A 26,897-nucleotide genomic window follows, 5' to 3' on the forward strand; every position below is an offset into this window, starting at 1 on the left:
TCTACCCAGTTGTCTTGCTTGTCGTTAACAAAAGCCCGAAGAAATGTCTTTAGGGAGTAGTGATTCATCCGTTCTGTTTGACCGTTGCTCTGTGGATGAAATGCTGTAGAGAAACTGAGTTGTACTTCGAACTTTTTGCATAAAGCCTTCTAATATCGGGCCGTAAACCTCGGACCTCGATCGAGACAATGTTCTGCGGAAGTCCATGGATGCGGAAGATGTGTTTGAGCAAACAGTAGTGCCAGCTCTGGTGCAGATTGTAAATTTGGCCAATGGCACGAATGAGGCATTTTAGAAAAGCGGTCCACCATGGACCCAGATGACTGTCTTGCCAGTGGAAGAGGGCCAAATCAACACAAAGTCTGTGGCTATATGAGTCCAATGCTCAGTAGGAACTGGCAGTGGTTGCAATAACACCCCATGGCTGACCAATTCGTGGCTTCTGTCTGGCACAAGTGGGACATGAACTCACATAGGTAGAACATCTCATCTTAAATTTGGCCACCAGTAGTAGCGGGTTTAGTAAATCCAGCGTCCTGTCCTGACCGGCATGACCACGGACAAGGAATCGTGAGCCCGCTAAGAACCATTCTCCGGAGACGCTTGGGAACTACTGTTCTCCTTGTGAACTTACAGTTACTGCTGCCAAGCTAATCTTGGCTGGATCCAGGATGTATTGAGGACCCTCCTCCTCTTCCTCTACCTCAGAAGTTCGAGACAGAGCATCAGCACTTACATTCTTTGCTGCTGGGCGATAGCGAAGAGTAAAGTCGAATCGATTAAAAAAAGAGACTACCTGGCTTGTCTGGGTTTTAGATGCTGCGCTTGAGACAGGAACTCTAGGTTCTTGTGGTCGGTGTTTACAGTGATTGGATGAATTGCACCCTCAAGCCATTGCCTCCATTCTTCAAAGGCTAGCTTGATTGCCAGGAGTTCCTTGTCTCAATGCTGTAATTGCATTCGGACGGGGAGAATTTTCTAGAAAAATAGGAATATGGAAGCAACTTGGCCCGAGTCTGAGTGCTGGCTGAGTTCGCTCCTACGGCAATGCTGGATGCATCCACTTCTACAATAAAAGGGCGTTGCGGGGTCTGGGTGGTACAAGCAAGTGTCCATCAAAAAGGCCTGGTTTAACTCTTCAAAGGCTCAATAAGCCGCTTCCGGCCATTCTTTAGCATCCGCCCCTTTGCGAGTCAAAGCAGTAAGCGGTGTGCTACTTTCAGAGAATAGTGAGGAGAAAAATGTCTATAAAGTTCACGAATACAAGCAACCGCTGCAAGGCTTTTCACCCCCGTGGGGCGAGGCCAGTGGGTGATCACAGATACCTTCTCTGGATCCATTTGAAACCCAGAGGACGACACCCAATGTAACCCAGGAAGGGAAGTGATTCGCACTCAAACATACACTTCTCGAGCTTGGCGTACAATTGATTGCCCTTCCGGACCTGCCAAAAACTTGTCTGACATGTTGATTGTGAGACTGTAAATCTCGGGAATAGATTAGGAAACATTCATCCAGATATACTATGACATAAGAGTGCAGCATTTCTCCTAATACTTCATTCATAAGATTTTGGAAGGACTGCCAGGGCGTTACACAACCCAAACGGCATTACCAGGTATTCATAATACCTGTCTCTCGTGTTAAAGGCAGTCTTCCATTCGTCTCCCGGACGGATGCGGACTAAATTGTAGGCCCCTCGCAAATCGAGTTGGTAAAGAACTTAGCTCCTTGCAATCTGTCTAGGAGCTCTGGAATTAAAGGAAGTGGGTAGCGATCCCATTTAGTAATGGCATTCAAGCCTCTGTAGTCGATACATGGTCTGAGCGTACCAACCTTCTTTCCCACGAAGAAAAACCCCGCTCCAGCTGGGGATTGAGAAGGACGGATGAATCCTTTAGCGAGATTTTCAGTGATGTACTCAGACGTAGTGCGTGTCTCTGGCAGGGATAATGGATACACTCGGCCACACGGCAGCGTGGTGCCAGGCAGTAAATCTATGGCGCAGTCAAAGGGCCGATGACGGGGCAGGATCTCCGCCTTTTTCTTCGAGAAGGCCTCTGCGAAATCCTGGTAAGGTGTGGGAGGCAATACGAAAGTGCTTAGCAAAGGTACCCTGGGTGGTCCCGGAACCTTGAGACAGTTGGTAAAGCAAGTGGAACTCCATTGTGCTATTTGTAGCATATCCCAAAGAATTATAGGGGAGTGTTGCTGTAACCACGGCAACCCCAATACCACTGGATGTACTGCTCTCTCCAAAACTAAGAAGGATATCTCTTCCGAATGCAGCGCTCCAGTCCGGAGAGTCAGAGGCATGGTGGAAATGGAGATACTTCCAGGCAGGACTGTCCCACAGATAGACGTAATACATAGTGGAGGGCTCTGCGGGACGGTAGGTAGCTGTAGTTGTTGTACCAGATTGGATAGAATGAAATTCCCTCCTGCTCCAGAGTCTATAAAGGCCAAAGTGTGGTAAGACCCTCCCGGGTATTCCAACATCACCGGGACTGTACATTGAGGAGCAGAATTAACACAAGAAAACACAGAGGTAGGCGATCTATGATAGCCGTCAGGAAAAACACAAGAATAGATGCCTGGAACTTTTTCAATGTTTATTAAACAGAGAGTCTTTTAATATACGTCTCTGTTTTAATAAACATTGAAAAAGTTCCAGGCATCTATTCTTGTGTTTTTCCTGGCAGAATTAACACAGCCTAAGAGTAGCCCCTCCGTACTGCCTAGGCTTGAGCGTTTTCCGGACGCTCCTTGCACTGGGCTAGAAAGTGTCCCTTCCCGCCACAGTACAAACATAGCCCCAGTGTGCGGCGCCTCCACCTCTCTTCAGCCTTCAGAGGCGTGCGACCTATCTGCATAGGATCTTCACCAGGTGGATCTGTGTGTGTTCCCCTTTGACCAGAGGGTGTCGTCATGGGCTTCTAGAGAATGCCGGAGCTAGTGGTATGGGACGGCATAACAAACGTCCCTCCTTGGCCCTCTGCTGAAGATGTCGGTCAATTCGACCAGCCAAATCAATCACTTCATTGAGGTTATCCGGAATGTCTCTCTGGTGGCCAACTCGTCTTTGATGCGCCCCAACAGGCCTTCCAGAAAGACCCCCCGCAAGCTGTCATCGCACCAGCCCACTTCCATAGTGAGTGTGCGAAATTCAATGGCGTAGTCTGCCAGGGACCGAGATCCCTGTCTCAGCTGTAACAGCTCTGATGTTGCTGTGGGTAGGCGTGCGGGGTTTGTCGAAGGCTTGTTTGAAACTAAGGACATAAACTGCTGGGTGTACGTTGTGCAACATAGGATCCTGGCGCTCCCACATGGTGAGGCCCAATTCAATGCCTTCCCCTCAAGCAAAGACAAGATGTAGGCTACTTTCACTTAGTCGGACGCAGAATTGGCCGGGAAGCAGAGAGAACCTGATGTAGCATTGGTTCAAGAATCCTCGGCAACCTTTGGCTTCGCCCGAATAACGTGATGGGGCTGAAGCTGAGTGGGCATGGGTTTATGTTCACAGTAGGAACTGAGGCGGCGGCAGCACCGGTGGCGGCTCCGGCGGGGAAGCAATCTAACTGATTTGCCAATCGCTTAACGGTTAGCTGCCAAGACCATCGAGGCAGTGTTGTTGGCTGTTGAAGCCATTTGAGTCATCCCGGGGATGGCCTGCAGTCCGGGCATTTTCCGCCGGGTCCATGGCCTTGCAAACTATTGCAAACTGGAAGGTGGGACCCTTGGGCCGGCCTGGTGGAATAGAGAGCTCCGCAGAAGAAGGTAGGCGGGAGGCGGAACCACAACGGAGGTACAAGGTGGAGTCTTCAACCCTGGAAGATCCGCGACCCCCCCAGGAGGAGCCCGTAGGGATCCGGACCGCTGGGACTTAGGAGACGGCACTAAGACGGAGTAGAGAAGACGGTCCCGAAGGTCGAGGCAGGCAACAGGCAACAGAGAGTCGGAAGCAAGCTGGGTTCAGAAACCAGAGTAACAAACCAAGAGACTGGAACAAGATCAGCAGGAGCTGACACAGAAACAGCAGGAGCAGATTCAGGAACAGCAGGACCCAAATGCAGGTACAACTGGAACGCAACTAGACACTCACCAGAGAGACCTCGTTGCAAGGCAGCTCCCTGCAGCAGACGCCGGCTTAAATACTTTGCTAGCGTCTGACATCATCTGGGGGTTGTCCAGCACTTCCGGGTGCTGGACCTTTAAAATGCCGTTCCTCGGGCGCGTGCATGCCTCAGAGGGGGCTGAGTTCAGATCGGGCCTCGGCGGCGTCTCCCTTGTGGAGATGCCCGCCGCCTTGCGGCCCAGAAGACCAAAACGCAGCGGTTCCCGATGGAGCCTGGAGCGGGAAAAGCAGGTAATGGACCCCGGTCGCTAGTCTAGCGACCGCGGGACCGCAACAGTTAGCTAGCTACTGAGGTTTTTGTGTTAAAGGTCATAGGAGCATTTTTTTTTTGAGTGTGCAGGGTTCAGGGCCAGAGTTAATATTGTACTGATATTAATCAAAATATACTTGCACCCTTGGTTTTTGCAAGCCATACTAATTTGTAGGGATGTGCAGGGCTTAAATTTTCATTTTAGTTAACTTTTTTGTTTCAGGAGGGTTTTTTTATTTTTTTACATTTGTGTTCAATGTTTTGTTTTTGGTTTGCTTCCTGAACTGAAAAAAACCATTAAAGGCCTAAAACCAATCCCTCTCAAAAAAGTAAACAAAATGGGCCTCTTGGAAGCCCTCTAACCCCCTCCCACCCAGTAAGAGCCTAGGGTCCGCGGCCCAGCTAGGGCTTCCCTTGACCCCCTCTGACTCTACCAATGAAATTTTTCTGGTGGCCTGGGACCCGCAGTCAGAAGAACAGGAGTGAAACCCACTTGCTCCTGCCCTCATGCTCAGCACTGTAGAAATGGTGCCAGGCCCACCTGATGATGCCAAAGTGATCGCAGGGTTGGCCAGTGCCATTTTCTTGTACAGCCATACAGCTGTACAAGAAAATGGCACCAGCCATCCAGTGGGCCTCTGGTACCATTTCTACAGTGCCAAGAGTGAGGGTAGGACAGAATGGGCTTCATTTCTGTCCTTCCAACTTTCGGGCCCCAGGAATGGGGTAAATGGAGGTCAGAGAGATTCCTAACCCCCCCCAAAAAAAATGAAATTTGCGGGAGTGGGGGTCTGAGGGGCCCAGGGAGGCCCAGCCAGGTAGGCTCAAAATCCAGGTTGGACTTTGAACCACTGAAGGTGGTGGTCAGAGGATCCGGGTAAGCCCATGCCCCAGGTTTCTCTTTCCTGGGTGAGAGGGAGGCCTCTTTTTTTTGTTTTGCACAAAACAAAAATACTCAAATGTTTGGGTTTTTTCATCAAATGCCATTTTGGTTTGTTCTATTTGGAATGCACCAAAAATGGCCTCCTTTGTTTTATTTTATGCATTCATTCAAAATGAATACATATACCTACGAATTGGTACATTTATGTAGACCAAGTGAAGTGGTTGTATTTGTGTCATCATACTTTCTGCAGGAGACTCCAGAGACTGAACTGCTCCCATTCTTTTTCTGAGACTGGGATTTAGCTGAAGGGCCTGGACGTTCCCTAGCACTTCAGTTTTTAAAGAAACAAAGAATATGACTGTCTGACATGTACTGCTAGGACAACGATGCAAAGTTATTGGCTGAAGGGGAGGAAAACCAAAGACGCGCACAGTTGATTTCATAAGTGTGCTTTCGTGCCTTCAGAAAGAGGGCGAAAATATATCTCACAAGTGCTAAATCCAACAAACTATAAATTCAGTCAGTACAGAGTGATTTGAAACACAACAGCTGTGCCTTGCCTATCTCTCAACTTCTAAAGTATTTTTAGGAGTACTTTGATCTTGAATTCTCTACAGTAGCTTCGTCGAAGCATTCCAGACCTAGCGCAGATTAGTAATCCATTAACTGAATGCTTTATATTTCCATTTGAGAAATATATACAGTATGTGAATTCTGGAAAACTCGGCTGTCCCTGAGATAATGTTTTTCCCGGTTTGCTCAGGGTAAGGCAGTTAGGAGGGGTCGGATCAGATGTGGTGCAGGAGGTTCTGCACACTGTCTGCTGCTCTTTCAGACTGGCGGGTTCCTCCTTGCATGGGCTCAGAAGCTGTCAGAAGAGAATTCAGCACTCAGGTACAGCAGCTCTCGCTGAGTGGGACTGCAGGATGAAGTTTATGGTTTTTCTAATCTGCTTTTCTGTCTCACTTCTTCAGATAGTACATAGATGCAATTTATGGGATAAAGTGAAGGAGGTTGATTGACGCTGCCTGGTACGAGTCAATAAATCTATGTTCCCCAGCAGACTTGGGGGCAAGTTGTAATTTTCCTGCTTTGGGAATGGTCTGTGTGCCCAGAGGGGTCCGTAGCAGGGCGTTAACCTCACTGAACCATGTTTATGGACCTTCCTTTTTGTTTTATTTATTTATTTTTTTCACCCCATGAATTTCTCAAGTTATTATAACAAACAGAAATGGGAGAAAATCAATGGGAAAAAGATGACTCATTTTTTGAAGCTTATTTTCCTCCCATTCTTTGTTGTTAGTAATCTGCAAAACTTTAAATTAAAAAAAAAACCACTGAAAATTTCCCTATAAAAATACAATTAAAAACTGAAAACAAATCTCCCCGTAGATTCTCATTCTCCACCAAAAGATGGAGAAGGGACCATCCTCGCGTCACGGCTCAGATCCCAAAACGTTGAGGTGGTGATTAGTCAGAAAGTAATGGTGAAATTGTCACTTTTTTATAATCAAAATACATTTTATTGATAAATATATATATATTTTTTGCAATAGTAATTTTGAATGAAGGTCAGGTGCATTGCAGTTAATAAACGTTTATCTCTGTTGAACTGGCAGAATTGACATTGGTGTTGCTGGTGGGATCATGTGTGCAATAATATCTCAAGATCACAACAGTTATATCCGCCCCCCACACACACACATACACACACTGAGGGGAAGTTACAAAAGCTCTACTACTTACACACAACTTATTTTTTTATTTCTAACTGCACCATTTGTGTCAATCGCAGTCTTTTGTTGAGAATGATCTTGAATCAATCGTACTCGCTTTAATATTAAACTTAATAGATTGCTATAATGTATAATATCAAGGATTTCTACATCGTTACTGCAAAACACTGCAGCAAAATGCTTATTGGAGCAAAGTGGTATGCCCATGTTACTGATGCCTGCCATATACTCGTAGATTTTCATGCCTCCCTTTTTTGATTCTAAAAGTTTAAGATCTTGACTTTAGTTTTTAGGTGCCTATATAAGTGGCAGCTTACTATCTGCCTACCTTCAGGATGAACTCTACACATTTATTATTTATTTTTTTTTCTATACCGATATTCGATTCGAAATATCCACACCGGTTTACATACAACAGGATGTCAAAGGGCGAGCCTTTTGGTGACGTGATTACAGTATAACAGATTAAACCGAGTAAATATAAAGAAACTTGCTTTACATAATAACTTTACTAACAGTAAATATGTTCTGCACTTAACTTACTATGTACAATGGCGGGGGGGGGGGGGGGGGAAAACTGGCAGTGCCGAGGGGGGACGACAGGGAGCCTGGGATTAATTTTTCTGTGGGAATGCTTTCAGAAACAGTCAAGTTTTGAGGTTCTTTCTGAAGGAAGGTGTAGAGGGGTCAGTTCTGAGTGGAGCCGGGAGGTTGTTCCAGATGTGGGGGGCCTGCTATTGTTTGCGCAGCGTGTTCTCTTGTGGAGACTCGATGAACTTCCTTAATGGAGGGAGTTGTAAGTAAACCTGTGTTGGCTGAGCGGAGGTTCCTTGTAGGGTTGCAGGGGTGCAGTGGTCCTTGTAACCATCTGGTCTTGTCATTGTGGATTGCTTTGTGGATGAGCATGAGGATCTTATATTGAGATCTGAATGGGATGGGTAGCCAGTTTTGATATTTTTACTGTCCCTCTTCCATGCTTGAGTAGTTTGACGGTGTACTAGGCAGTCAGGATGAAAGAGGGATAGTAAATGCCTTTAGCTATGCAGCCATTTTGCTCTGGCATTCACTACCGTATGAACTTAACTATCAAAAGTTTTGGAAAGACGTTAAGGCATGGTTGTTTGGACTAGCCTTTGGCTCTTAGATTAGTCTCTTTGTTTCTGATTTTTCATTTTGACTATTGCTGGGTCAGAACGGTATTGGCCCTGTGTAAGTATTATTGATCCTTGACAACATGTGTAAGGTATGCCTTTATTTTATATGTGTTTTAAATGTATTGATGTATGGAGGGAATGTATATGTACAATATGTTTTAGTTTAGCTGTTCACCACTTTGATAATATATTGAAAAACAGTAAATCAAATCAATAAACTAAACATGCATACTCTGGTGAATTTTGTGAATAGCATACATTAAATACTTTCGAAGCACATGCTAACACAACAAAAATATTTCATTAGTTTTTTGTTTCATTTCAGATGGGAAATGACACAAGAATATAACAAATATCACTCCTGATTTGTGTCATTTCAAAATACAGACACTTCTCTAAACATGAGTACTCCCTGTATATCCTGCATATTTCAGAGAATCTAGCTGTCAGGTTTTCGTTTCATCCGTTATTTTGAAAGTTATTTGTGCAATTCTGTACAAGGTTTGCCTTGGCTATAACTTTCTTGAACCCAAATTGGAAACAGCTAGATTTAATTGGGCCACCAGCTATAGAAGCATAGAAAATGATGTCAGAAAGACCATATGGCCTATCCACTCTGCCCATCTGTCTAATTAATTTAGCATTACAATTCTCATCACTTCCTTAGAGATTCCCTGTATTTATCCCATGCTTTCTTGAATTTAGATACTGTTTTTGACTTCACCACTTCCACTGGGAGGCTGCTCCATGCATCAACCAGCCTCTGTGTAAAGAAATATTTCCTAAGATTACTGCTGAGTCTACCCCCTTTCAGCCTCATCTCATGACCCCCTCATTCTAGAGCCTCCTTTCCATTGAAAAGGCTCATCTCTTGTGCATGGAAACCTTTGAAATATTTGAATGTCTCTATCATGTCATATATCATATCTCGCCTTTCCTCTATTGTATACATGTTTAGATCTTTAAGTCTGTCCCCATATGCTTTAGAACAAAGACAAATGATCATTTAGCAGCCGCCCTCTGGACCTCCTCCATCCAACCCTCTGGATCGAGACCATCCTGTTTATATCCTTTTGAGGTGAGATCTCCAGAATTGTACACAGTATTCACCAGGGACCTATACAGGGGCCATATCACCTCCCTTTTTCTGCTGATTTCACTTTATCCACCTATTTGGCCACCTTAAGATCATCAGATACAATCACCCCCAAATCCTGCTCTTCTTTTGTGCTTAGAATAATTTCACCTCCAATACTGTACCTTTCCATTGGGGGTTTTGCTTTCTAAATGCATTACTCTGCATTTTTTAGCATTAAATCTTAGCTGCCAGATCTTAGACCATTCCTCGAGCTTTGCTACATCCTTCCTCGTGTTTTCCACTCTTTCCTACTGTCCACCCTGTTTCAGATTTTGGTATCATTGGCAAAAAGACAAAGCTTTCCTAAACTCCTTCCATTATGTTTCTCACAAAAATATTGAAAAGAGCCAGTCCAAGGTCTGATCCCCAAGACACACTACTCCCTCCTCAGAGAAATCTCCATTTCCCACTACCCTTTGTCACGTCTCACTCAGCCAGTTTTCTAACCCTGTCAATCCCTCTAGGATCCATACCAAGGGCGCACAATTTATTTATAAAGTCTTCTGTGCAGAACCGTGTCAAAGGCTTTGCTGAAATCCGAGTGCACTACGTTTAGCACCTCTCCCTTAATCCAGCTTTCTGGTTACCCAATCAAAGAAATTGATCAGATTCATCTGATAAATTTTACCTCTGGTAAAACCATGCTGCCTTGGATCTTGCAATCCATTGGATCCCAAAAATTGCACTATCCTCTGTTTTAGCAGCGATTTCATTAATTTGCTCACCACAGAGGTCCCAGCCTCCTGCTTACTTCCACTTTTATGAATAGGAACCATATCTGCCCTTTTCCAGTCCTCAGAACTACTCCAGACTCTAAAGAAGCATGGAAAAGGTCCAACCGGCGGAGCTGCCAGGACATCTCTAAGATCCCTTGGTACCCTCGGATTTATCCCGTCCAGCCCCATCGCCTCATCTACTTTTAGTTTAGTTAGCTCCTCACAAATACACTGCTCTGAGAATCGACTGAGGTTTACCTCACTTCCAATCTTATTGTGTTTGTTTTTATGTGATCTGCTCCTGGCCCTTCCACAGTGAACACCACTCAAATATGTGTTAAGCACTTTTGTTTTTTCCCCATCAGCCGCTATATATTCCTCCCATTCACTTCTGAATCTCACAATGCCACTTTTGCACTTCCTTCTATCACTAAGGTATCTAAAAAAAAGGTCCTGGCCCCTTTTGACCGTATTTGCTATTTTTTTCTTCTATTTGCATTTTTTGCATTCCTGACTACTTTGCCAGCTTCTCTTAATTTTTCCAGATATTGTTGCCTGTCTTCCTTTTTTTGCGATTTCTTGTAGTTTATGAACGCCAACCTGTTATCCCTTAACCTTTTCAGCTACTTCTTAAAAAACCATAATGGTCTCTTTTTTCCTCTTCCCCTTTATTTACATTCCTAACAAAAAGATTATTGCTCTTATTTCTCCTTTTAGTTTTGCCCACTGCCCTTCTGCTTCCCCTAGATTTTCCCATCCAGCTAATGACCCCTTGAGGTCCTCCCCCCATTTTGAGAAACGTAGTTTTCCTAAAGTCTATGTTGTCTCCAATGGCAACACATATGTGAAGCAATCAGGTGCAGTTGTGTGATGTCATTTGTGAGCCTGTAGGACCTTGGCTGCTCCCAGGTACAGTGGTGATTCTCTGTTAAGTCGTTGACCTGGAGTTGAATTTCTTTCCTTCCCTGCAGCTGGAATGGAAGGTGGAGGCCTCCTGCCGCCCTGACCTAGTAGCTTTTTTTTTTTTTTTAGAAAATGACTACTGCCCAAGGGATTTTCAGAGGAGCTCCAAAGCAATGGTGTGTAGCGAGATGGGGGGGTGGGGGGGAGGTGTAGGGGGCACCCAGGGCAGGGGATACCATCCTGTCCAGTCAAGAAACAGCCCTGTGGCTACCAGAGATCCCATCCCACCCAGAGGCAGAAGAGTAGGAGGCCCTCAGCTGCCAGGGGATCCCATCCTGCCTGGCAGCCCAACTGAAAACTGTAGGAGAGGGGCTGGAGCAAACCCAGCATGACTGGTTGTGCACACCTGGGAGGGTGGTGGCAGCAGCAGCAGATGAGGTTGTGGGGACGCCGGCAGAACCCAACCAGCTGGCAGCCAAAAGAAGAAGAGAGGCTGCGGGCCGCTGGCAGAGCTTAACCCACTGGCAGCCAAAAACTTTTCTTACAGGATTGCACAGCTTCTGCACCATATCTGCCCCACCATCAAGCGCAGTGCAGGAAGGGCCGGTGGGCCTTGGTGGAGCTCATCACACTACAGTTCGAAAGAAGAGGAAGCTCGCAGGGCCATGGTGGAGCTCATCTTACCATGGCTGGAAGTGAGGAGGAGGCCAATTGGCATCTGTATGAGTGAGTGAGTCCTTGTGTGCATCTGTGAGTGCCTGTGTGCATATATGTGTGACTGTGAGTGCCTGCCTGGGAGAGCCTATGTGCCACATATAGGCTCTCGCAGGCATGCGCCCACACACACACACACACACACACACACACACACACACACACACACATAATGTGTCTGAGAGGGAGATAGATCCTGAGAGGAAGTGTGTGCGAGAGCATAGACATGTATATGAGAGAGAGAGTATGTGAGAGAATGAATGTGGTATATGTTGTGAGAGGGAGAAGATAAAGTTCATGAGGCCCTACTTTCCCAATCCACGACAATCTCAGGGTGACTGAAAATTAAAAGATACGATGTAGGGAGAGCAGGAGATTTTTTAATCCTTATTAGTTTTAATTATTAAGAATAATTTGATGTTTCTGCTGTTTTGAAATATTTTGGGTTTTTTTTGGGAAATATTAGAATATTTTTTATTATTGGATTTTTTATTCATCAGATGTTTCAAAATATTTTATTGGTGTTTGTGAAATTTTGGACATTCTATTCATTAACGGCTGAATTTTTAATCGGCCTTGCACGTGAAAAATGGGGGTTACACGCGTGGCTGGCCTTGCGCATGCTGGGGCAGATTTTTAAAAAGTACACGCGCGTGTACTTTTGTTTGCGCACCTGGCGCAAACAAGAGTACGTCGGATTTTAATAGATACGTGCGTAGCCACGCATATCTTTTAAAATCCGGGGTTGGCGTGCGCAAGGCTGCTCAAAATCGGCAGCCTGTGCGCGCCAAGCCATGCAGCCTGCCTCTGTTTCCTCCGAGGCCGCTCTGAAATCGGAGCGACCTCGGAGGGAACTTTCTTTCCAGCGCTCCCCACCTTCCCCTCCTTTCCCCTACCTAACCCACCCCCTCAGCCCTACCTAAACCCCCCCACCTTTATTATAAAAGTTATGCCTGCCTGAGGCAGGAGTAACTCGCGTGCGCCGGCCGGGTGCCGGCGCGCGATTTCCCCAGCCCAGGAGTAGTTTCAGCAGGCCTCGGCCACGCCCCCAAAATGCCCCAGGGCCAGAACCACAGCCCGCGGCCCTGCCCCCAGAACACCCCTCGATGATGCACCAGCCGCAACACGCTCCCCCCCCCAGAAAGCCCCGGGACTTGCACTTGCCGCCGAGCCTATTCAACATAGGCTCGGCACGCGCAGGGGGAGCTTGGGGCAGGTTTTCGGGGGGGGGTACATGCGTATCTTACGCACATACCCTTTGCAAATCTGCCCCGCTGTTTGCATTTTCAAAGGGGCCCGGCCACGCATGTAACTTTCATTACTTGCAGAAGTGCCGGGCCAAAGGAAAGGGGCAATCCAGGGGGTGGGGAGGAACAGGGCTGGAGGCGGCCAGTACAGCGGCCATTTGCCACTGTAATAGGGAAGGGACCTGCCGGCACGTGCAAGTTGCTTGTGCTCCAACAGAGCAGTAAGCAACAACAAAAAAAAAAAGGTAGGAGAAAGAATTTAGGGGGGTGGGGAGGAGAGGGGAAGGGGAAGATAGGCTAGGAAGGTGGGGTAGGGAAATTCCCTCCCAGTCATTTCCTTAATTGGAGGGAACCTGTGGAAGGCCAGGATGTGTCGCTGTGTGAAAATTGCGGAAGTCTCCCCCCACTTGCGCATGCCTCCCGCACATGCATGAGTGGATTATAATATCCAGCGCATGTGTACGTGGCCCCCAGATTTTATAACATGCACCTTTAAAAATCTACCCCTAACTGGTTTGAAATATTTATTCTTTTTATGAATATGATTTTACTATTATGATTATTTTATATTTCTTGATTTTATTATTTAATGTTTTATGAAGAATGTAATGTTTTTTTGTTGTTGCTTTGCATGTAGAGGCTGCCTTGTTGTGGGTTCCAGTTCATTTCTTCTCTGCATGTTTCTGAGTGTGTTCTGCTTATGTGACCAAGGTGAGGTATTTTGCTGGCATGTAGTTTCTGTGTAGAGATCTATAGCAGTCTGATTTTGTTCTGTTTTCCTAATAGGTGTATTAGTGTTCTAGGGCTTGGTGTAATATGTACAGTGTTGCCTTTTCAAAGATAAGGTTGTTTGAGTGCTGGCAGTTAGGGTTGTTTGGTATGGAGTGCCTCAGGGATCTGTACTTGGACCGGTGCTTTTCAATATATATATCAATGATCTGGAAAGGAATACGACGAGTGATGTTATCAAATTTGCGGATGATACAAATTTATTCAGAGTAGTTAAATCACAAGCAGACTGTGATACATTACAGGAGGACCTTGCAAGACTGGAAGATTGGGCATCCAAATGGCAGATGAAATTTAATGTGGACAAGTGCAAGGTGTTGCATATAGGGAAAAATAACTGTTGCTGTAGTTACACGATGTTAGGTTCCATATTAGGAGCTACCACCCAAGAAAGAGATCTAGGCGTCATAGTAGATAATACATTGAAATCGTCGGCTCAGTGTGCTGCAGCAGTCAAAAAAAGCAAATAGAATGTTAGGAATTATTAGGAAGGGAATGGTTAATAAAACGGAAAATGTCATAATGCCTCTATATCGCTCCATGGTGAGACCACACCTTGAATACTATGTACAATTCTGGTCGCCGCATCTAAAAAAAGATATAGTTGCAATGGAGAAGGTACAGAGAAGGGCAACCAAAATGATAAAGGGGATGGAACAGCTCTCCTATGAGGAAAGGCTGAAGAGGTTAGGGCTGTTCAGCTTGGAGAAGAGACGGCTGAGGGGGGATATAATAGAGGTCTTTAAGATCATGAGAGGTCTTGAACGAGTAGATGTGACTCGGTTATTTACACTTTCGAATAATAGAAGGACTAGGGGGCATTCCATGAAGTTAGCAAGTAGCACATTTAAGACTAATCGGAGAAAATTATTTTTCACTCAACGGACAATAAAGCTCTGGAATTTGTTGCCAGAGGATGTGGTTAGTGCAGTTAGTGTAGCTGGGTTCAAAAAAGGTTTGGATAAGTTCTTGGAAGAGAAGTCCATTAACTGCTATTAATCAAGTTTACTTAGGGAATAGCCACTGCTATTAATTGCATCAGTAGCATGGGATCTTCTAGGTGTTTGGCTAATTGCCAGGTTCTTGTGGCCTGGTTTGGCCTCTGTTGGAAACAGGATGCTGGGCTTGATGGACCCTTGGTCAGACCCAGCATGGCAATTTCTTATGTTCTTATGGCTTTCTGTGGGCTAGGCCCACACCCAACACACATTACAAAAAGTCTAGTTCCATAATAGTTCCAAGTGTCTTTTTGCAGAGTTTTCCAGTTGGGACCACAGCAGTGCATGTAAATACAATCAGGCTGATGCAATATCATGCGCTAGGACTAGTGCACAGGTTAACCTGCAGTTGGATGCATGTTTTGGACACGCATCCATAACCCCTGATGCACTAAGGGGCGGATTTTCAGAGCCCTGCTCGCCTAAATCCGCCTAAATCCGGGCGGATTTAGGCGAGCAGGGCCCTGCGCGCCGGTGCGCCTATGTTCAATAGGCCTACCGGTGCGCAGGAGCCCCAAAAGTTGAAGAGGTAAGCAGAAAATACTGCTTTTCTGTGGTTCCTCCAACTTAATATCAAGGAACCACAGAAAGCAGCAACATGGAAAAGAAAATAATTTAAAAAATGGCTTGACTGCAGTCAGGTTCGGAAATGGATGCTCATTTTACGAGCGTCCATGTTCCTAACCCATGTACAGCCCCTTCTCCTGGGCGCCTGATGCCCAGAGACGCTAGGGACACACAGTTTCCCCTAGTGCCTCCTTTTTAATGCAGCAAGCTCATTAGCAATAATGCACTGTGCGCCCGGGAGAGGTGGTTGGGGGGCACGTTAGGGAAAGCGGATGCTCAATCATGTGCGCCTGGTTTTTTTGCGCACCCATATGGCATCGGCCTGAATATGCATGTGGTAAGTGATATTTTTTGCCTCAGAAGGACTGTAACTTTGAATGTTCTTTTTCATGCAAAGTTTGTTATAAATGCATAATTTAATTATGTGTCTAGAGGGGTGTGTGTGTGTGTGTGTGTGTGTGTGTGTGTGGAGGAAAAGGGTTGGAACTAGCCGCTGTGTGTGTGTGTGTGTGTGTGTGTGTGTGTGGGTGGAGGAAAGGGGTTGGAACTAGCCGCTGTGTGTGTGTGTGTGTGTGTGTGTATGTGCAGAGGAGAGGAACTGGAGTCAGAATGTGTGTGTGTGTGGAGGAGAAGGAATGGAGTCAGCATGTGTGTGTGTGTGTGTGTGTGTGTGTGTGTAGGGGAGGGAGTGAAACCAGCCTGCGAGCAAGTGTGTGTGTGTGTGTGTGTGTGTGTGTGTGTGTAGGAAAGGGGTTGGAACTAGCCGCTGTGTGTGTGTGTGTGTGTGTGTATGTATGTGCAGAGGAGAGGAACTGGAGTCAGAATGTGTTTGTGTGGAGGAGAAGGAACGGAAGTCAGCATGTGTGTGTGTGTGTGTGTAGGGGAGGGGAGTGAAACCAGCCTGCGAGCAAGTGTGTGTGTGTGTGTGTGTGTGTAGGAAAGGGGTTGGAACCAGCTTCTGTGTGTGTGTGTGTGTATACGTATAGAGGAGAGGAAGTGGAGTCAGCATGTGTGTGTGTGGAGGAGAGGGAATGGAATCAGCATGATTATGTATGGAGAAGAGGGAGTGAAGCCTGCAGGCTTGTACCTGAGAGAGAGTGAGCCAATGTGTATGTGAACCTGAAAGGGAGCCAGTCAGTTTGTGTGCGTCTGTAAGCATGTGTGAGTTTTGAAAGTGTGTGCCAGTGTGTGCCAGTGTGCACCAGTGTGCGGATGAGGATGAACATGTGTGTATATGAGAGAGGAGACTGTTTGTACACCTCATTTCCCTTCCCACTACTCCATGACAATCTCATGGTGAATGAAAGTCTAAAAATTCCCAGGTATGGAGCGTGAGTGGGTTTTTTTTTTTATTCTTATTGATTTTAATTAATCGGGTGTTATTTGATGAGTGGTGCTGTTTGAAAATATTGTATGGTGTTTTGGAAATTAAAAATATGAATTTTTAATTATTGGATATTATTCTCTTCATCTGTTTTGAAATATTAATTCTTTTTATTAGTATGGTTTTACTGTTATGATTGATGATCTATGTTTCTTGATTTTGTTTGATGTTTTCTGAGGAATGGAGATGTTTCTGTTTTTCCATTAGTGCACTACATATGGAGTCTGACGTTGTGGTTTCCAGTTCAGTTTATGGCTGCACTTTTCCATTTATACTGTATGGTCAATTTATTCTGTATTTGGTTAGGGTCTGTTTGTGCTCTGCATGTGTGATTGAGGTTAAATATTCTGTTAATGTGTCATTTTTATGTAGAGATCTATAGAAGCTTATTTTGTTCTGTTTTCCTATAAGGAAGTATGTTGGTGTTTTAGGGCCAGATGTAATGTTTGCAAGGTCACCTTTTCATAGGGTTGTAACTGCCAGGGTTGAATGCTGGCGGTTAGTGCTGTTTTGGAATGGGAGATTTATTATATTGTAATTGTAATTTAGTTTGCTCATGGCTTTCTGAGGATTAAGTCCCCACCCAACATGCATTACAAAAGTCCCAATACCATATGTGTTCCAAGTGTGTCTCTGGCTATTATGCAGGGTTTTCTGGCTGACACCACAGCGATGTATGTGTATGTAAATATAATATACATGCTGTTGTGATATTTTTATTTCAAAAGGCTGTACTTTGAGTGTCATTTTTCATGTAAAATCTTTTATTATAAATGCATAATGGTAAATTGTGTGTGGCGAGAACAGGGGTGGGGGGAAGACTGGGTACAAAGCTGTAAGACTCATTCAGGGTGCCTAATACCCTTGCACTGACTCTGATTAGAAAATTAATATAAATTAAATGTAAAAAAAAAAAACCCAAAAAACTGAAAGAAGAAGGGCCAGCATAGTAATTGTTTGCACAGGGCTGCAAAAAAAGATAGCATTCATCCCCAGTGAACAGAGACCCCATGCAGAGGTGTCGTGTGGTGATGGGGAGAAGAGGGGGGTGCTGGAGACCCTGCTACACCTCTGCTCCAAAGCATGGAGATTACAGACCTGTCCTTAACTGGGGTGGCAGCGTCTCCCCTGATCTTAGGTTGTATAGCGGATGGGGGTTGGGGGGGAAGGCCAGAACTGAAGGATCTTCCTGTCATTCCTATGAGTCTTCTTTCCACTACTATTGGGAGATTAGGAGGAGTAAGGGCCGGGGGGAGGGGAGGACGACCCGGTTGGAAAAAGGAGGGACAGGTGAGAGGAGGGGGAGGGCACCACACAGGGACACATGGGATCGGATATATCTTTGTGGGAGTAACATTGCAGGCGAGAGAAGCAGCCTCCCCCATCTTTATCCTGGGGCTCCCCCGTGCTGTCCTCGGCCACTGCCTCCCGCATTCGGGCCGGTCCCGGGGCAGCGATCCGGGCTCGGCAGCTCCTTCGGCGTCAGGTGACCCAGCAGACGATCGGACGCGCTGCGCTCCTCTGCCTGTCCAGCGGTTTACAGTATCTGTAACCTCCTCATCGGGGGCCTGTCAGACTGCAGATTTAACCTGGTGTCAGCTGCCCAGAGCTTGTAAGTTTCTTTGCTTTTGGATGACAGTTTTCTGTTTGGATGGTTTGCTCTCGGGTCTCTACTTTCCCCTAGTCTGATGGTAAACTGGGATGCTCTGAAAAGCTCCAATAACAGTTTTTAATCTTGTCTTAACTTTCGTACATAAAGAGTTAGATCTGTAGAATAAAATAGAGACACGTTGTCTGGAAAAGCAGTGACTGACTGAGCACCAGCAGATATTGTGGCATGTCCAAGGAATTCTCCCTGCTTTGGAGGTTTGGGTTTTTTACGTGTTGGGATCGTTTGTAAGTGATGGGTGTTGAGCTGTCCCTCCCCCCCCCCACCCTGATAAAATGGGGAGCCGAACTCACTTTAGTGAGATTATACTGCTATTAATTTGAACTTGGAAAAGAAATAGAAAAATATATTTTTAAAAAATTGGATACGATGGAAAGAAATCCTTATCCCTGTTCCAAGAGCTGTTGTTTATACAGAGGAGCAAGAAAGGGAGCCGCAGAATATCAGTTTATTTATTCTAAACTAATCCGTTTCTGGAGCAGTTTGAATACTGTAAATATTTAAGCACTGAAGATTTAAGGTAAGGTTTGAAGTAGATGATGCAGTGGAGCACTTTCTTTTAATATATGCCAATAGTAATATATTTACTGGTTATACTGCACCATCAGTCACAGGGTGTTTGTTAAGTAGTTACTATGCCTTAAAGTCCTGGGGCAGGGAGAGATACCCTTATGCACTGTTTCTGTATCAGGAATAAACAGAATACAGCATGTCATCTATTAAAGTTTTGTTCTAGTACAAAATTTACATCAAATTCATGAGTGAAAACTGACCTGTTATTTCCTATGGGGAAAACAGACACAAAACTTTAGTAAATGAGCCCCATAGAGCAGGGGTGGCCAACTCCGGTCCTCAAGAGCCACAGACAGGCCAGGTTTTCAGGATATCCACAATGAATAGGCATGAGAGAGATTTGCATGCACTGCCACCATTGAATGCAAATCTATCTCATGTCTATTCATTGTGGATATCTTGAAACCAGGTCTGTTTTGTGCTCTCGGGGACTGGAGTTGGCCAGCCCTGTCATAGACAGATATTTACAGATGCTGGTGGCCAAAGGATTCCTGCCTTCCTCGGTGAACCGTTGTTTGTTTCCATTACTTCCAGTTACTACTACTTATCACTTCTATAGCGTGCAGCGCTGTTCAAATACACAGAAGAGACAGTCCCTTCTAAGAAGAGCTTACAGTTTAATCAAAGCAAACAATCAGGACAAGATTTCTCTCTACAGTCTACTCTATATCATATGTCATGCATGCTTTTGAGACCAAAGGATCTAAATCCGTGTACACTTATCAATCAGAAGAGTAGGCAAATGCCTATGGGTAGCTGCCCTAATGGGGCTGCCAGCCTGCTGTTTTACATCATTAGCTGCCTTGTGGAGGCAGCCGGCTGTTCACATGCCCTAGAGCAGCAGGGGGTATAAATCTGCCCCTCTGTACACAGGGAGAGGAGAAAGGAGGAGGAGATAGAAACACTGAACTCCCTCCTGGGGGAGGGGGGTCTACCCTGCTGCCATTAGCATGGTGGTGGGCGGGCATTCTACCCCTCTCGGGAAGGTCATTGAGGAGTGGGCAAATTTGAGGGGGGGGGGGGCATGGTTCGTCAGGGTGACATGATGCTGTTTTAAAAAAATGCATGTTCTGGATTGGCCAAATGGGTTGCTAAGGGTTATGGGTGGGGGGGGGGGGAGGTGGTGCTATTCTTTTTCCTGCCTGGTGCAGCGAGGCAGCATCATGACCTCAGTCACTTGGCGACTGTGGCGGCAGCGTTTTGAATTTTCTTAGCATTTTTTTTATGTTTCTTCATTGGTTTGCTGCAAATATTTTTTGTTTATACCTGAGCAGCCTTGGGGGTTTGGCTTCCTTCTCTGTTGATGATTTGGGGTTTGTTTTTTTTACTTTCATTGTAACAACGTTGCAGCGATTGTCACGCTGCTTGATGGCGGTGGTTCCCTGCGAGTATTTGAAGGATCGATGGTGTCGGCGCTCATTATCCATACATTCCTGAGTTGTTTCCATGTCTCATGCAGGATTTGTGGGAGCTCCCATGGCTGAGAGTGGAGGGAAGGAGCCAGCGGTGGATTCTGGGAGTCCGGACTTGCCAGAGCGAAGGGTTAAGGGATCTGGGGGTTGGAAGGAAGTCTGAGTTAGCTGGTGAGATTTTAGTCAGGCAAAGAAATGATGATTTGAGCAGCAGTAGTGGTGAATATGTGGGGACGGTAGGGGAGGGACGTGCCAGGCCAGTGCGGTTTCCAGGTAGGGGGCAGGATATGTTGGTTGTGGCAGGGCCGAGTGGAAGAAATGAGGCTATAGCATTGGTGAGGAGGGAGGGTGGCTCAAAAGGTCAGAAATTTAAAGGTTTGCAATAGTGCGGTTAGGGATGGGACGGGTGTTATTACAGCAAAGGGGAATTCTGGGACCTCAAGAGGGAGAATGCGTGCTGTTCCTGCCATTAGTAAAAAAAGGGTAAGTCAATGAGAGAGAATAAAGGAAATAAGGGAAAAACAGAGCTGTGGCCTCCACATCAGAGGCATCAGGCAGTGTAGTTAGGACATCGAGCACTCAGGGTGTATTGGTGAGGCAGCAGTCTCACCTTCTGGGCAAGCTCCTTTCGGCAGTAGTGGGTTTGGAGATCCTCGTGTGTTGGGGATTTGTAATGGGAGTGGGTGGATTGATGGGTTTTCTTCAGCAGCATCAACAGGTCGATGGGGTGTTGGGGTTTCAGGGCATGAGGATTTGAATGTATTGATGGATTGGAGTGGGGGCTGAGGGCATTTGGGGGATGGCAGGGATTCCCTGGTGGTGGTTATGAGTCAGGTTTTTCTGGAGATCTCGGTTGGCAAGATCGTGGGGCGTAGGATGGGGTGAAATGGTAGGGGTGGTTGGGGTTGGGGAGATTGTGGAGGGCGGTCTGGTGGTCCTAATAAGGGACACTGGGGAGGTATGGGAATTATTGGCCCTTGGGTAGTGGATTGTGGTCAGCGCCCTGTGCAGCAAGTTGAGAAGGGTGATATGGGACAAAGTCTTGGCCCTGGACAGTCTGGGTGATCTGGTGGGAGTGGGGGGTATAAGGTCTTTGAGTTCTGATGCTGGTGTGGTTGTTGTATCTGTAGCTTCAGGTCCGGGTGTCGAGGATGAGCATCCTGGGATATCTCGGCAAAAAGCTTGGAGGTGGAGTAGAGAGTCAGCTCAGACTGCAGACAAGCCTAGGGAGACAGAGCTTTAGAGGGCAGATGTATGTCAGCAGGGCGAGGCGGTAGAGGATAGAAAGACTCAGGGCCGATCAACAGACAGAGTATCCACTGACAGGGCAGGACAGCAGCAGGTGGGACTTCGGGAAATGGGGCAAAGGGAGTACAGGAGAGCTTGGGTAAGAAAGAGAGAAGTTGAAAGAATAGAGTTCTTTTTCCTCTTCCTCATCGGTCTCTTCATCTTTGTCTTCTAATAGGGATAGGCCAGTAATACGGAGGGTAGCAGGGGAAGGTCCTGGGTTGGATATGGGTCATCCAGTGTTGGTGGCTTTGTCAGAATTATGGGAAGGTGTGCCTAGAAGGCTGTGGAAGAAAATCAGGAAGCGACATTACAAAGATATCTTCAAATTATTGGAGGGTTGAAGGGGGGATAAGAAGGGAAGATGGAAGGGCAAAAAGAAGCAAAGGATAGTAAAGCTTCCAAAAAGGTTCCTCGGAATATTTTGAATTGGGTCAGGTGTTTTTTGCTTCTTGCCAGATTGATAGGACATTTTGACCCCTTGCAGTATGGGCCTTTGTTAGCACACGAGGGGCAGCATTTTGGGAGCTTTCAAGAACTACAAGGGGTGGGCATGGCTAAATTATGAACGGTTTAGGGATAAGATGGAGAAGAATCTTCATGCCTTGGGGTACTCAGGACGTAAGTTTATGGTTAACGCAAATGACAAACAAGGGTCATAGTACAGGGAGTAAAGTCAGTGGTGTGGGGTCACAGGGGAGTTCCTTTCGTGAATCTGGGAGTGTCAAAGGCAGGGAGAGGGGCAAAGCAGCAGTCGGGGAATTCCGATGTATGTTGGCGTTTTAACAAATCATCATGTTTATTCTCCGACTGTAAATTTCAGCATGCCTGTTCATATGTGGAGCAGGACATCTCGCAACAAAGTGAGTTAAGTGGCCTGCAGGGAAGCAAATTATAAGGTCTTGGGGTCCTTGGCCCCTACCCCTGTCAGTTTGGAGGTCATGCGGATGTGATTGAGGTATCCAAATAGCATGGCTGCGATTCTGTTATTGGAGAGATTTGGGAGGGGGTTTGTTGTTCCTTATGAAAGTCTGGGGTTTGGGGGAGTATTAAGAATGCCAGGTCAGTTACTCGTTTAGCAGGGGTAGTTTGGGAGAAGTTGGGGTCTGAATTAGCCTTTGGGTGTATAGCGGGGCCAATTGATAGTCCGCCTTTCAAGGTTATGCATTTGTCACCTATTGCAGTTTGTTCTGAAGAAGGACGTGGGTAAATATAGACTGATATTAAATTTGTCTTGGTCTTCGGTCAACGATTTTGTGCTCAAGGACAAGTGCTCTGTTCAGTATGTGCTTTTTGATTCGGCCATGTCAGGGGAGCCTTAGTGGCAAAAAACAGATATTGAGTCAGCCTTCTGATTGCTTCCGATTCACCCAAGCTGCTTTCCTTTATTGGTTTTTACATTCAAAGTTCAGTATTTTGTTGATCGATGTTTGCCAATGGGGGCATGGTGTCCTGTGCTTTTTTCGAGATCTTCAGTATGTTTGTGCATTGGGTCATGGTTTTATTTGGACATGTATTATTTGGACAATTTCTTATTTGTAGGTGAGGCAGGCTCCAGTGCTTGTTCAGATCTTTTGGGGGGATTTTTGGAGGTGGCTAAAGGTTTTGGTATTCCTGTTGCCTATAGAAAGGCAGTGGCATTGAGAATCTCTTTTTTTAGGGATTGAGCTGATATCTGTTTGTATGGTTTCCTGGTTACTGGATGGAAAAGTGCAGAGACTTCGTGATTTGGTGAGTTCAGCTAAGAAGGTAACGCTGCAGCAGATGCAGTCTTTGATTGGATCTTTGAATGTTGCGTGTAGGGTTATTCCCATTGAGAGGACTTTTATTAGGAGGTTGTCAGCTTCGACTGCAGGTACTAAGGTTGCACATCATTTCATTCAAAACTTGCAAAGAATAAAGGACAAATTAGTTGTTTGGAGTACTTTTTTGGAGTCCTTCAATGGAGCTTGCATAATGTAGGCAGATCAGGTGATGAATAGGGAGATTGAATTATATTCAGATGCTGTGGGCTCGTATGGTTTTGGAATTTACTGGAAAGGAGAATGGTGTGTGGGACAGTGGCCTTCATCTTGGGTGGATTCTGGAATCACAGGAACATTACTGTCTTGAATTGTTTCCTATTGAGATGGCCTTGGCATTGTGGGGTCATCAACTGAAGGAAAAGGTTATGTTCTGGTGTGATAATCAAGGGGAGGTGGAGGTTATAAATTGAAAAGTAGCCAAATGTCTGTGGGTGTCTGCATTGTTACAGGAATTTGTGGTGGTGTGCCTTCATTGGAATGTGACTGCTATGGCAAAGCATGTTCTGGGGGTTGATAATTCAATTACCAGTGCACTTTCCGAAGTTTAGTCCCTCAGGCAGCGGAGTCTGGAGTACCATTCCAGAATACCTTTGGAGGTTTGGGCTGAAGGCGTCTGGGATATGATCCAGTCATCGGTGGCACCAGCAACATGGGCTCATATGTCAAGAGTAGAGGAACTGTTTCTGGTTTTCTTTGGGGTTTGGGTTGGAATGGGGGAGCCTGTACTGGACAGAGTTATGGTTCGGTTCATCTTAGCGGCAAAACAGCTGAGTTACTCATTGGCGACAGTGAGGACTCATGTGGTGGGGTTTTCTTTCTTCCAAAAGATTATAGGTTGGGACAATCCAGAGGTTAGTTTTGCGTCAAACGATTGTTGGGTGGGTGGGGAAAAAGGAGGGGTGCAGAGGGATAGCAGGAGGCCAGTTCATTATAGAGACTTGTTAATTTCGGGTCATTTGGAGATTTGTAAATCTCTGTATGAGGTTTTGCTGTTTTGTGTGACTTTTTTGTTTTTGCCTTCTTTGGGGCTATGAGGGTAGGGCATGATCTGCAAGGCATCCATGGAATGCGGGCTACTGAATAAGAATATGTGGGTGTATGAAGATCAGGTGTTTTCTTATGCACCGGTGTAAGAAGACTCAGAAGGATAAGGGGCAGGTGGTCCAGTTAGGGCGTGCATGGGATGTATTAATTTGCCCAGTGCAATGAGCAAAGGCTTTTTTGGAAGTTAGGCCGCATACAGGAGATCTTTTTCTGGTGCATGCCGATAGTTCTATGACATGCTTTCAGTTTGCTAGTGTGTTGCATCTGGTAATTGCTCATTTTGGATAGGATGTGTCTTTGTATAAAGTGCATTCTTTTTGGATTGGAGTAGCCACTAGTGCAGCAGAAGTGGTATGTCTGAAGAGCAGATTCAGGTCCTTGGCAGGTGGCAATCAAAGGCATTCGAGTCTTATGTCAAGACAGGGGAGGTAAAGGTGTCGTGAAGGATATCCAGAAGGTGGAGGGTAGTTATTAACCATATTGTGATGTCTTCTAGGGTTACGTGAGGGTGAAGTCTAGAATGAGCGTGCCTGGGTTGTGGGTCACTCATTTGGGTGCTGGGCATACAGGAGTGTTGAAGCCGTATGGGGAGCATCTGGATATGGCCTCTAGGCAGCATTACATTGGCTGGTTCGGACAGAGGGGAATAAGATGGAATCAGCTGTTGCTGATCGTAATGGATTTACTGCAGAGCAGAGGTGCTCCGGAAGTCCTAGTTGTGCATCTTGGGGGAAATGATTTGGGGGGGGGGGGGGGCATGGAGAGAATTTGTATTTGTTATTCATAAGGATCTTGAGGTCCTAATGAATGCAATGCCAAACACTTGGTTTGGGTGGGCCGATATTGTAGTCGCATAGAAATTCCGGGATCAGGCTTTATGGAAGCACAGAATTTAAAAAGTCAATAGACAGATGGGATCATGGGTGGAGGCGCAGGGCGGTTTTAGGGTTAAGCATGATTGGGCGGGGGGATGCTTGTGAGGGGTTGTATTGGACATTATTCATTAGCCTGACATAGGAATTGACTTGTTTAATAATGTCCTTCAAGAGGCATCGGAAGAAATCTTTAGGTAAGTGGGGGAAGAAGGACTACTATGGTAGTCCTTGTCTGTGGCGTTAAACCTGAGGCTAAGTTTGTTGTTTGTTTCAACAATAATGATTTGTACCTGGGGGAGACGGGGGGGGGGGGGGGGGGGCTCTGCTACACAAGATGCCTTTGTGCAGTGTGCTGCGGGTTCTTCCTGCTGGGATGTGGCAGGGAGGACAGGAGAGCGGCAGGGAGACCCGCTGGTTCCATTGGCCTTAGGGGGAGGGGTGAGCAGTATGTCACCGGGGTGTGGTGGCATAAATGCTGTGAGGAGGCGGGAGTGGGGCTCATACATTTATTTGTTGAGGTTCGGTCGGATTTGTTAATCAACTGTGGCTTGTTGAATTCCCAATTGGTGTTTTGGGGGGCGGGGAGGGAGAATGCCTAAGTCCCACCTTGCCCATATTAACACACAAGTGGCAAACATTTTAGTTAGAAAATAAGTTTTAGAATAAGGGGTGATGATGCAAGATGAGAGGGGGGATAGAGTCAAGAGGAAAGTAGGAAAATATTGCTTTCTAGATCAGGGTGGAGCAGCTGGGGCAAACCTGGTGTCAGAATTCAGAGGCCTGGGACCAGTACAGAAAATCCTTAGTGGGGGGTTAATAAAGGTAAAATCAGAGATCAAGTAGTGCATTCTTGTGTGTGTGTGTGTATGTGTGTATATACCTGTGTGTGTATATATACTGCTTTCCTCTATGGTAAGACCCAAGGAGATTCACAGCAGATAAAAATTACAGGTAAAAGTATCCATTACAAAATCCAATATATGCATTCGTAATACAAATAAAATACAAAACAATACAATAAAATATTTTAACTGGCTTAATAACAATTGTGCCCCATCCCCACTCTCACTAAGGAGGGGCTAGATTGCCTTACATAACTAAAACAAAAACTCTGCCCCCTATAGCATAACAGAAATACACCCTCCCCAAATATCCCACAGCATAATCCCATTCCCTCACAATCTGGGTGTTGCCTCTGGACCTGCTTGTTCATGCCCAAACTGGCGACCCCCTTTGCTTCACTCCTTTAAGGATGACTTCTATGGATTTTGGGGGGGGAGTATAACTACAAGTGAACATTGCAATCTCTTACTGAAGGGTGCTGGAAAGGTATTCTTTATTATAATTTTTTAACCCAGTGGTTTCCTCCTGCTCCTCTAGACTTACAGGGCAATATGTATGCAGTATTGTAGTATGTAGAAAACATGGGAAGACTGTATGGGCCTTGTGATTGTTATCTGCTGTCGATTTCTACATTTTGACCCCTATACTCGGCCACTAGAAACGTAGAATGTTGAGTGAGGCAACGAAACCCCTTCCGAAGCAAAGGATGTCCTGCTCATCTTCTAGGAAAGTGCTTGCATGAACCTCCACTGTCCCCACGGCACGCAGAAAT

General features: G+C 45.9%; 1 protein-coding gene across 3 annotated transcripts in view; it reads left to right on the top strand.

Annotated features, from left to right (window-relative positions):
* Window positions 1–5,999: 5,999 nt before the first annotated feature.
* The window catches only part of SLC6A6 (solute carrier family 6 member 6), a 138,803-nt gene continuing 117,905 nt past the window's right edge, over window positions 6,000–26,897 (top strand). For 2 of the 3 annotated variants that reach the window (XM_029601379.1, XM_029601382.1), the window contains exon 1: window positions 6,000–6,165. The gene's annotated coding sequence lies outside the window, so the exon portion shown is untranslated. Of the gene's footprint in view, window positions 6,166–18,051; window positions 18,230–26,897 lie in introns of those variants that run through there. The other variant, XM_029601381.1, reaches the window with a different exon arrangement.

Source organism: Rhinatrema bivittatum, chromosome 4 (genome assembly GCF_901001135.1).
Source record: "Rhinatrema bivittatum chromosome 4, aRhiBiv1.1, whole genome shotgun sequence".
Lineage (NCBI taxonomy): Eukaryota > Metazoa > Chordata > Amphibia > Gymnophiona > Rhinatrematidae > Rhinatrema > Rhinatrema bivittatum.